Source organism: Zea mays, chromosome 1, assembly GCF_902167145.1.
Source record: "Zea mays cultivar B73 chromosome 1, Zm-B73-REFERENCE-NAM-5.0, whole genome shotgun sequence".
NCBI classification, from domain to species: Eukaryota; Viridiplantae; Streptophyta; class Magnoliopsida; order Poales; family Poaceae; genus Zea; species Zea mays.
In genome coordinates, this window is record NC_050096.1 from 114642328 (window position 1) to 114653986 (window position 11659).

General features: G+C 52.0%; 1 long non-coding RNA gene across 1 annotated transcript; it reads left to right on the top strand.

The window, feature by feature from the left end:
- The first annotated feature begins 248 nt into the window (after window positions 1-248).
- Window positions 249-1147, top strand: LOC109943261 (uncharacterized). Its single transcript, XR_002265955.3, has 2 exons — window positions 249-406; window positions 664-1147. It is a non-coding gene; the product is annotated as an uncharacterized lncRNA (long non-coding RNA).
- Window positions 1148-11659: the final 10512 nt, after the last annotated feature.

Below are 11659 nucleotides of genomic sequence, written 5' to 3' on the forward strand. Positions count from 1 at the left end.
TCGAACTGTTTGAAATTCGTTTGAATCTGAAATTTAAAACTGAAATGAAAAAGAAAATAAAAAGGAAAGGCTTTGCCGATCGCGGGCTCAATCCCAGTGCCAGGCTGCCAGCCCAGCGCCTCTCCCGGTCTTCTCACCCGCGTGGGAGTGGGACGCCAGCCGGCCGAATTCGCTCGGCCCATCTCCACGCCTGCACCGGCGCGATGGCGTAAAACATAAAATCGTCTTCTTTCCGGATTGGCACCCGCATGTCGCGCGTTGTTCGCTGCCCTGTAGCATGGGCCCCGCGTGACAGTTCCTTCTTCCTAGTCGTGTTCTCCCACGACTCTGCTCTATAGGGATTCCATTTAGGCCATGGCCAAGCTGACCCCACACCGCCGGACTCTCCGCCTCTGCTTGCGCACGTGTGAGTGTCAGTCACCGTCGTTTGGATCCCGCTCGTTGGAGCCGCCGTTTTGCTTCAACCGCAATCGTGCGTAGTAGCTGTGCGTGCTGTCTGCAAACGTGGAGACCGTGCGGGGGCCGAGGAATCCTTCGCATTAGCTGAGCCGCCATCGCCAGGACTCACCCTGCATTCACCCTCGATGAATGAGACACGTCCTCCATGACCCTCTACTGTTTCTGTTCTCTTTTGCATCTGACTGTGTTTGATTTTGTCCACAGGAAGAAAGAACGCCACCGCGTCGTCCTCCTCTGGGCGACACGGGCGGCTCCTCCATCGATCCCACTCAACTCCACCCGCCGCACAGGTCTTCACTTCGCCGTCGCCGGAGCAGCTCGCCGAAAGTCCGGCGAGCAGCGAGGAGGACAGCGGCGGGACCGTTTTTTCCCTCATTTCCCTCCCCTTCCCGTCTCCTGCTCCCTTCTTCCATCCCCTCCACTCCTCCCTCCTGGCCTGTAAGCCGTTGGGAAGGCTGGATCGGTGTGCTGGGTGGCTAGATCCGCTGTGCTGGGTGGCTAGATCCGCTCTTCGCCCGGCGTGGCTGGCCCGCGGCGGCTGCGCCCGCACACTCGCGTCGGCGGCGGTCGGATCTGGTGGCCTCTCGGCTGGAGCACGGCGCACCAGACTGGCTTCTGAAAAAATATCCCAAACAGCGCAATTAAATTTTTAGTATTATAATCCATTGAACTTCGGTTTTTTTTTTGCTATCGGAGTCTGATTTGGCCGATGTCCAGCTACTAGAACACATTGTTACGGCAATCCGTTTCTTAGAACCGATCGACCCTCTTCTCTCCGAGCTCCTTCTCTCCCGACGCTGGATCGGCGCTGGAGCTCCTCGGCGCTCCTCTCTACCCGTGCTCCCTCCCGGCGCTCCTCTGCAGTCTTGTCTGACGGCGCTCCTCGATGCTCCTCTCTGTGGTCCTCGGCGAAGCTCCCTCATGTACGTGTTCCTCGGCGCTCCTCTCCCTGATCCTCGGCGCTGTCTCCTTCGCTGCCTAGGTATCACTCTCAGGCATCTGTAGTCCGAAGAAAACAGTAGCGTCGCCATCTGTAGCTGAGCTGTGATCACTCCCAGGCAGGTACTGCAATGGACACTCCCGACAGCAATGGAGATGTTGAGCACAATGCGATAGATGCAAATTGGTTCCTCGCCATTGAAGATGTTGAGCACTTGTTGATTGAGGCACCAGCCGCGCCTGAGGATATCAGTGCACCCCGTCCCATTAATGTTGTAGAGCAAGGTCATTCGGTAGCGGATTCGTCAACTCAAGGAAATGATTTTGAGGGAATTTTACCGGATTTGCGATGGCAAGAAGAAGGACCTCAACATGTACCCAATGAGAGTGTTATGTACCACAAACTTAGATTAGCTGCCGAGGATGAACGAGAAAATAAAGAGAGAGAGGATGCTTGCAATCGTAGAGGTGATGGAAATAATCTAGATCAACTTGGTGGCGATGGTTCCACAGCTTTGCCTTGTGTTGATTTTTTACAACACGAGATAGCTCAGATAGGCTCGTTCATATGTGATAAACGGCGATCATTGATCTCATCCGAGTCAAAAGAAGAGTAGTCTTCATCTGAACCACATTGCTCAGTACAATCACAATGAACATCAGATTTGAAATAATCGTACATTCCAAGGGCTTCGTAATCCTCAAGTAGAGGTTGCGGACCAATAAGAACTTCCTCCAAATCCCTACTCATAGTGTCTAGACTTTTTGCAATTTCAGTAACATCACTCATGGCATTAATCAAGCAATTCTTGTGTACCATATCCAAATACTCAGGCACATGATTGCGGCGGCTCAACCTCCTCAACTCATCGGCAGATAATTGCATCTGTCTAATGGCGTCTAAAAGACCATCCCAAACTCGATTATATCTCTGCGCCTACAACCAAATGAATAATGAGATTCAATAACACATTATAGTATTGACTGTTACTATTTAATGTTATTTACAGTAAAACATACCGGATCATGTGTCCTAAATAATCGATGGCATAGACGTAATCTACTAGTGCCATAATCAATGTTGCTCGTGTCGACGATGCATGTGCGCTTACTCCCATCAATCAGCCTAGTCCCATTTACAGCTTTTGCGACATCTTTGCGTGTGCCGGCCCTAGTAGGTCCTGATCCGATAGGAGTGGATCTTGGAGATTTCTCCATGGCCACGGGGAAGCAATGGCTGTACAAATCTCCGCCGAGGTTAAATAGTAAAGGACTACAATGGCTATAGAAATTAACATGCAAACATGATGGGAGGATGGAAATGGACAAGATAAGGGAACACGTACCTGAGGGAGCTCCACCGAGGACCACAGAGAGGAGCGCCGTCGGACAAGACTGCAGAGGAGCGCCGGGAGGGAGCTCGGGCAGAGAGGAGCGCCGAGGAGTTCCAGCGCCGATCCAGCGCCGAGAGAGAAGGAGATCGGAGAGAAGAGCGTCGATCCGTTCTAAGAAACGAACTGCCGTAACAACGCGTTCTAGTAGCTGGACATCCGCTAAATCAGACTCCGATAGCAAAAAATCGAAGTTCAACGGATTATAATACTAAAAATCCAATTGCGTTGTTCGGGATACCTTTTTCAGAAGCCCAGTCTTGGTGATACCTTGGTTCCAAAAAGCTCATCAGGTTCGGCCTCGACCCTTCCCCTTTTTATTAATATAATATCCTTTTATTAAAATAATCGGCAGCTTTGGTTTGTTTCAAAAAAAATCCACTAGAACACCGGTGCTCGCCGGCGTAACACTGCCATGGCCCAGCATATCGTCGCTCGATTCGATGCTGGTCGAGGAGAACCCTTCCAGACCATTGAACTCGTGATAGATGGTGTAGATTAGAAGGTTGCACACCGTTTCCATTTATAAAATCCGAGATGTTGAATCTAACACGGACGATCGAGATTAAAACTAGCATACCATTTCACATGATTAGATAGTGGCCACTGATCCTAGATCTATCAGCCCAGGCACGCCCACCTTTTCTCAGTAGAGCATGGTTTGCAAGGAGACCACTCGATTTTCTAGGTTAGCAAAGCAATCCACCGCGAATTAAAAAATCTTGCAAGCTAGTCCTAATCTTTCTTTATTACTATAAAGCACTCGTTTTCATAGTTTCTACCACCGTTCTTTCTTTTAAAAAGTCCTTACACTTATTTCTAATCTAACTTGCTGCTTAAACATCAACTTCGCACCTCCGCTCTACCGCCACGCACCGCATTACCCTGAACTCTGCATCTATCTGTGTTTATGACCCGACTACGCACCACGGGGTTCCCCACGTGATGCTTTTTGACTAGGACAACGTCGTTGACTGTGACTCAATGGTACGTGCGGGAGAACGTCGGATCACATGAGGGTTTATACAGGTTCGCGCCGCTAGAATGCGTAACATCCTTCGTGTCGAGGCTGTATATTGGAATTTCACTGGTGTACACGGATTACATGTGAGCTACGGGTGGTGGAGGATGAGTTCTCGTGCCGATCTAGTAGCACGTGGTTGCTACGAGAGAGCTAATGTGCTATGAGGTGGTGCTGTGATGTTACAAGATGAGATGCTTTTGTAGGGATACCCCATCGGTCTTATATAGATGACCAGAGAGTTATCCCTTTACAAGTTGTGATCACTAACTCTACCTGAATCCTCTTTTAACACGGCATGCATTCCTGCTTATCTGGAGTTTGGTCACTTCTTCAGCTGAGTTAACGCTGACTGTTTAGCCTTTTAGGTGTGCGCAACCTATTCACGTGAGACATGAACATTCCAATCTGCGCATAACTCTAACATCCAGTCTCTGTTTCCTTGGGTCGAGCTTGTCCGGTCTGGTTGTGATCCGAGGGTCTGTCTTGCTAGGCAAGCCATCGGGAGGCCCATCAGGCGACTAATGAAGCATTTATGTGTTCATAAGAACCCAGGGGATATCTATATCCCACAATGTAACACCCTAAATTTAGGGGTATAAAATATCTTTTCTAATATCCACCAAATTCAGGTGTTACTATCTCCTTGCTTTGTTTTCCTTCTCTTTTTCCTAAGTAATGGAGAAATTATTTTGTTTTATATATATTTGTAAGCCTAGTAAAATGAAACCGTAAAAAGAATCCTTAAATTTGTCGCATATCATGCCGAAACTTTTTTTATGTGTCGAAGTGTTGTGTTTGTGCATCAATTCAAACTCATTGAATGTATTTGAATCTTTGATTCAAAACTATATTTATATTTGAATAGGAATAAAAAGGAAGAGAAAGAATAATAAAAGAGGGAGAAGCCTCCCACCACCCCAGCGAGCTCCCCGCAGCCCACCCCGCGGCCCAGCTTGCCGCGTGCAGCCCACCCAGCCCACCCGGCGCTGGCGCACCCCCAAACCCTAGCCGCCATGCCCAGCCGCCGCCTAGCCGCCGGGCCCGCCTGTCAGGGGCGCCTAGCCCCTGTTCCTCTTCTCCCGAACCGCCCTAGCGCTAATCTTGCCGACGATGCAACCTCTCCCGGCCCTTCTCTCCTCTCCCCCATCCTCTCTCCCCCTCGACGCACACTCCCTGCATCACCACGCGACCCCCGCGCGACGGCACGGGCGCGTGGCCCCGGCTCGGCACGGCCTGCCTACGCGGTGGCCCGGCGCAGTCAGCCGGCGCGGCGGCTCGGCGCGCCCTCTCATGGCCCAGCCACGGCCTCCCCGGCCAGTTCTCCCCGGGTGCGCATCGCGGCCGAGTCCCCCTCGTGCGCGGCGTGGCCTGTGTGCTCATGGCTTTCCCAGGAGCGGCCCCGGCATAGCTTGCGGCGCCCTCGCTCGGCCAGCGTGGCTCGAGCAGCCCCAGCACGGCTGCTCGCACCCTTGCGCGTCGCGCAGGACTGGTTCATGGGTGAGATGGATTGTGGCCACGTGAGATCCCATCGTATCGAATCGTGAATGAGTACGTATTCAATGTGTATGCATAGCAGATACATCTAATCCTATTCTAATTGTGATAACTTCATAATCATGTCGAATGCACGTTAATAATAGTATTTTGTCGCATCACAGGTTCTGGCTAACTAATGTATTGTTTGCTTGTCTAATGGTTAATAAAATGACATTCTAACTTAGGTTTAGCTTTAACTTGCCCTTTTATAAATACCCGCTAAATGTGATTATGTCGATGCAAATGTTGTAATTAACACTTTCGTAGTAGGAATGCAGTATCGATTAGCGATTCTAGCATATCGTTGCGTTGTTAGCACGAGTCGCTATGCACGCACCTTAATAAAATCGTTTTGTCACCTCGTTAATGTTAAATAAGTGATTTCCTATTTATTTGTCGGCCATTCAATTAACAACTCAATTGAATCAAATTTATAATGTTAATTATGCATTTGTCACGTGCCTTTCTCGTGTGTCGCGCGTCTCGCCGCGTGTTGCTCGTGCATGTCTCGCGTGTCGATCACGTGGGTCGCGCAACATCTTCTCGTGAGGTTAAATTGCTTCCACTTATAATCACTTGTGTTAAATAACGTTAGTTCGTCAGGCCATATGTTTTAGATAATTAACTTGAGGTTCACTCGACTAATATTTATTAGGTTAATATTCAATTAGATTAAATATGTAGTGTTCAACTTGCGCTTTAATAATAAACATTAACATGATTAATATTAACTAAACTACTTTTTATTTATTTAATATTTGTTTAGTATAAACATGACATCTATTTAGTTTTCCTTGTCTGTCACGCGTATTGTTTCACACGTGGTGGTGTGCTGATTCGCGTCGTTCGCGCTAGTCGCGCGCACTGTTTCGTGCCTCGTCCGCGTGCTGTGTCGCGCGTGTCCGCACGTCGTTCGCACGCTGTCGTGCTGTTTCGCGCGTCGTAAATTCGCCTCGCTTAGAATCTCTGTTTTAAATAAATTACTTAATTAAACTGACATTTATTAGTGTAGCAAATTAATCTAACGAAACGATGTGTAATATTTATATTTGATAATGTTGAACTAAAAGTTATAGTTAATACTTGTTTAGCGTAAACCCATTAACTTCTTGATCGTAGCTCCGAGTTCTACGTTTCTTTTCCTCGTGTGACCGTAGTAACACACTCTATTTGTTTTGCATGTTTTATTTGAATGGTGTAATGTTCTTATGCATATATATATATATGTTTGTTTGTTTGTGCCTATTTGTATTCGCTGTGCGTCGCCAATAGATTGCGATCCGTTTCCGAGCTTCGATGAATCGATGGTCAAGCTTCGGCGACCAAGAGATCATACTCTTCGAGTTCTACGAGGCTGAAGATCCTGAGCATCTGTTTGGTGAAGGCAAGTGTCCTCTGACCCATTATGTCCCATTTACTTTATAATTCACTGTCCTGCATACTATGAACAACATAAGGATTGACTAGCTTTCTATTTACCTTGTCCTTGATTACCTTTTGGGTTACTATGGTTAGCTTCATGCTAGCGCTTTACTTTAATTAATGAACGTGATGAGATACAATGATGATACTATGGTTTTATTTTGGATATGATGATATACTTGTGGCATTTAAGGGGACTCGAGCAGTTTCTCGAGTGCCTCTCCGTAAGGATTGGTTCGTTGGATGACCGCCCGGAAAAACAGTGCAACCTTGAGGGTGGAATGGGATGCCCTTAGCTAAATAATTAGAGGAACTGGGGTATAGTTCGCTTCGCCGTCGTGCCGTTAATGGGGCTTGTTGTATGTGGCACGCTCTGCCAAGGTTGGTTCGCCCCTTGGGGAGGAGTGCGGTGCATTTAGGAAACCTAACGGGCGACTACATCCTCAGGGAATCTTTGTAAATGCTTCGTAGTGAATCCCTGGCCATTCACCTTGGGAGTGAATAAGGGTCTTGCAAGCCCGGGCTAGAGAGGGAATCACGACTTGTGGGTAAAGTGCGCAACCTCTGCAGAGTGTTATAAAACTGATATATCAGCCATGCTCGCGGTTATGAGCGGCCAAGGGAGCTCCATTGATTAGAGACACATTGATCGGAGATACTTTGTTTACAGATGATGATGAGGATAATTTTGGTTTCTATTATGATTATGATTATGGTTTCTGGTATTCTTTCTGTTTGGAAAGAGTACTTTTGGGTTAACAACTTGGGTTAATGTTAAAACCTGGCTCTCTACTAGTAATAATTACCTGATCAACTGAAAGCAACTTCTTGACCTTAACTCCACATAAAGCTAGTCCACTACAGCCAAATGGGATATTTGCTGAGTACGTTGATGTGTACTCACCCTTGCTTTCGCAAACACTAGGTTGCCTTTGGTGCAATCTATGCTCAGGTAAAGAAGGTGTCGAGGCGGATCTCCAGGAGTTCTAGGACTTCGACGAGTTCGAGGATTAGGCTAGCGACCTCCCCCAGTCAGCTGCTTGTGGTGGGTTTATTTACGTTGGCTACGTTTCGATTATGTGCACTTTGATTTATATTATGTAAATGACTCTAGTCTGTAACATTTTTACTTACTCTTTATTAATATTCGAAGCATTGTGCTATGATGAGTCATTTATGTAAACGTTGTGTACGTGAATTTCTGATCCTGGCACGTACATGGTTCGCATTCGGTTTACCTTCTAAAACCGGGTGTGACATAAGTGGTATCAAAGCCGTGCTGACTATAGGACCGCTAGCCTAGAGTAGCATTGGCCGTTTTAAGGACTTATTGATTATTACTTCACCCCATCCTTGATTCTGCTTCAAAATATTGGTCACCTCGACTAATTCTATGTCGTGCTCCTATATGCCCCCTTGCCAAAAAGTATTTTATTATAGTATGGTCTATACTTCTCTCAATCTATTAGATCTGTTCTCACTCTTGTGCTTGCGACATCCTTGTAGATGCCCCTGACCATAACCTTCTTGCCTTTTGGGATTTATTCCTCGTCCATTATTAAATTGCTACCATTTGGCAATCTTTATTCCCCTAGTATTGACATGCTCGTATCCCTAGATTCTTTAATACTCTTGTTTCAATACCTACCTCTAATAAAAACTCTATTGCCTATTTAAACATTTCAGTTTATATGTCCATGATCTTACTGTCTTTTGAGACCCTTTCTGTCGGCGTTTCGAGACCGGGGGGTCCCTAAGCCGACGAGTGAGTGTGCCGCGTGCCCCAGCCCAGATGGGTCGAGCGCGTGGGCGAGCGCGAAGGGGGGAAAGGAGCGAGGAGGCCGGAGTCCGGCGAGAGAGAGGTGGGAATCCCGCGGCCTTCGTGTTCGTCCCGCGCCCAGGTCGGGTGCGCTTGCAGTAGGGGGTTACAAGCGTCCACGCGGGTGAGGGAAGCGAGCGGCCCCAAGAGAGCGCCTGTCCTCGTCCCCGCGCGGCCAACCTTCTCTAAGAAGGCCCTGGTCCTTCCTTTTATAGGCGTAAGGAGAGGATCCAGGTGTACAATGGGGGTGTAGCAGAGCGCTACGTGTCTAGCGGGGGGGAGAGCTAGTGCCCTAAGTACATGCCAATGTGGCAGCCGGAGAGATCTTGGCACCCTGCTGGCGTGATGTCGTGGCTGTCGGAGGAGGGACGGAGCCTGGCGGAGGGACAACTGTTGGAACGGTTGTGTCCTTGCTGACGTCGCCCTGCTTCCGTAAGAGAGCTGAGAGCCGCCGTCGTCACGGGGCTAGCGGGGCGCCATCATTGCCTATCTGGCGGAGCCAGCCAGATGGTACACCGGTCTTGTTCTCTGCGGCCCGAGTCGGCTCGGGGTAGGGTGATGATGGCGCTTCCTGTCGACGTGGCTGGCCTGTGCCCTAGGTTGGGCGACGTGGAGGCTCCTCCGAAGCCAGGGTCGAGTCTGTCTTCCATGGCCGAGGCCGAGTCCGAGCCCCTGGGTCGGGCGAGGCGGAGGTCGTCAGCAGAGGCCGAGTCCGAGCCCCTGGGTCGGGCGAGGCGGAGGTCGTCAGCAGAGGCCGAGTCCGAGCCCCTGGGTCGGGCGAGGCGGAGGTCGTTCGCAGAGGCCGAGTCCGAGCCCCTGGGGTCGGGCGAAGCGGAGGTCGTCAAAAGAGGCCGAGTCCGAGCCCCTGGGTCGGGCGAGGCGAAGGTCGTCGTCTTCCGGGGCCTTAGCCCGAGTCCGAGCCCTGGGTCGGGCGAAGCGGAGTTCGTCGTCTTCCGGGGCTTAGCCCGAGTCCGAGCCCTGGGTCGGGTGGAGCGGAGTTCGCCGTCTTCCGGGGCTTAGCCCGAGTTCGCCGTCTTCCGGGGCTTAGCCCGAGTTCGCCGTCTTCTGGGGCTTAGCCCGAGTCTGAGCCCTGGGTCGGGCGGAGCGGAGTTCGCCGTCTTCCGGGGCTTAGCCCGAGTCCGAGCCCTGGGTCGGGCGGAGCGGAGTTCGTCGTCTTCCGGGGCTTAGCCCGAGTCCGAGCCCTGGGTCGGGCGGAGCTTCCTATGGTGCCTTTGGCAGGGCCTAGCTTCCTTTGCGTTAAATGCTCCTGCGACTTGGCCGGTCGGTGCGGCGATTCAGTCAGGGTTGCTTCTTAACGAAGGCAAGGCCTCGGGCAAGCCGGAGATGTGTCCGCCGTTGAAGGGGGGCCTTGGGCGAGACGGAAACCCCTTCGGGGTCGGCTGCCCTTGCCCCAGGCTAGGCTCGGGCGAGGCGTGATCGAGTCGCTCGTATGGACTGATCCCTGACTTAATCGCACCCATCAGGCCTCTGCAGCTTTATGCTGATGGGGGTTACCAGCTGAGAATTAGGCGTCTTGAGGGTACCCCTAATTATGGTCCCCGACAGTAGCCCCCGAGCCTCGAAGGGAGTGTTAGCACTCGCTTGGAGGCTTTCGTCGCACTTTTTTGCAAGGGGACCAGCCTTTCTCGGTTGCATTTGGTTCCGGTGGGTGCGTGCGAGCGCACCCGCCGGGTGTAGCCCCCGAGGCCTCGGAGGAGTGGTTTCACTCCTTCGAGGTCTTAATGCCTTGCGTAATGCTTCGGCTGGTCTGGTTGTTCCCTCATGCGAGCTGGCCGTAGCCCGGGTGTACGGTCGGGGCCCAAGTTCTCGGGCTGGTATGTTGACGCTGTCAACGGTTCGGCCGGAGCCGGGTTTGCGAGAGCAGCCCCCGAGCCTCTGCACAGGGCGAGAGGGCGATCAGGGACAGACTCGGCTTTTTTACATACGCCCCTACGTCACCTTTCCACAAGGAGGAGGGGGGAGAGCGCCATGTTACCCTCGATGGGCACCGAACATGGCGTCTCCGGTGAGCTGCAAGCGGGTAATCCGAGTGGACGTCCGTGCCCCGTTCGTTAGGGGTCGGCTAGGGGCCCAGAGGCACGCCCAAAAGTACCTGCGGGTGATCTGCCGGACCCGGTCCCCTGGTGACGGGGTCCGAGGGCTCGATGCCTCCCTCTGATGGGATTCCGTTACAAGATCGCTCCCGCTGGTCTCGGAAATGTCCTAGGGTACCTCGGGAGCGCAGCCCGAGCCTCGGTTATGTATCGAACGTACCCCTGGTCATCCCTCGCTCGGCATCTGAGGCGACTGTGAACCCTTCGGGGGCCAGCCTTCGAACCCCTGATCAGTAATGGGCACGGAGCCCAAGTAGCCTGAGGCGGCTGTGGGACCCTTCGGGGGGCCGGCCTTCGAACCTCTGACCAGTAGTGGGTGTAGGGCCCACGCGATCTTAGGCGGCTGTTGAACCCTTCGGGGGGCCAGCCTTCGAACCCCTGATCAGTAAGGAGGCTCGGAGCCTGGTTCCTTCAAGGGGAAGGATCCCTTTTCGGGGTATCCCCCTTTCCCGGTCCCTGTTGCAAGAGATAGAGAAAGAGGAAAAAAGGGAAAAAGGATACGAAACCGAACGACGCGGAGTACCTTTTTTGGTGCGGTTGTTCCGGCGAAGGCGAAGCGTCGCCCGTTGCTCCTGCCAGGAGCGTCACCTGTCCAGCCGCGGAGTTAATGCGACGGGGCGAGTAGTTGGCGGGGCAGCCGTTGGGCGTGCGTGAGCCGTTCGAGGAACGGATCACGGGCGCGTTGTCTTCACACCGTGAGAGGGGGCTCTCTCGCTGCCCCCGGATGGGACGTGAGCTTGGCTGTCGACGTGCCCGCTGCTCCCGCGCGTCTGCCACCGTCATTACTGCTGGCCCTCCTTTGGCCGCGTTGGCCGCCGTGTCAGGCTGGCGCCGCTGGGTCGCGCGCTGGGTTGCCTCGAGTCGCGGTATTGGTTCCGCAATCGAGGAGGCACGGTGGTGGCGCAGGCGATGCAGTTGCTTGCATGCAGCATCCGGCGCGCCGGTTGCGCAACGC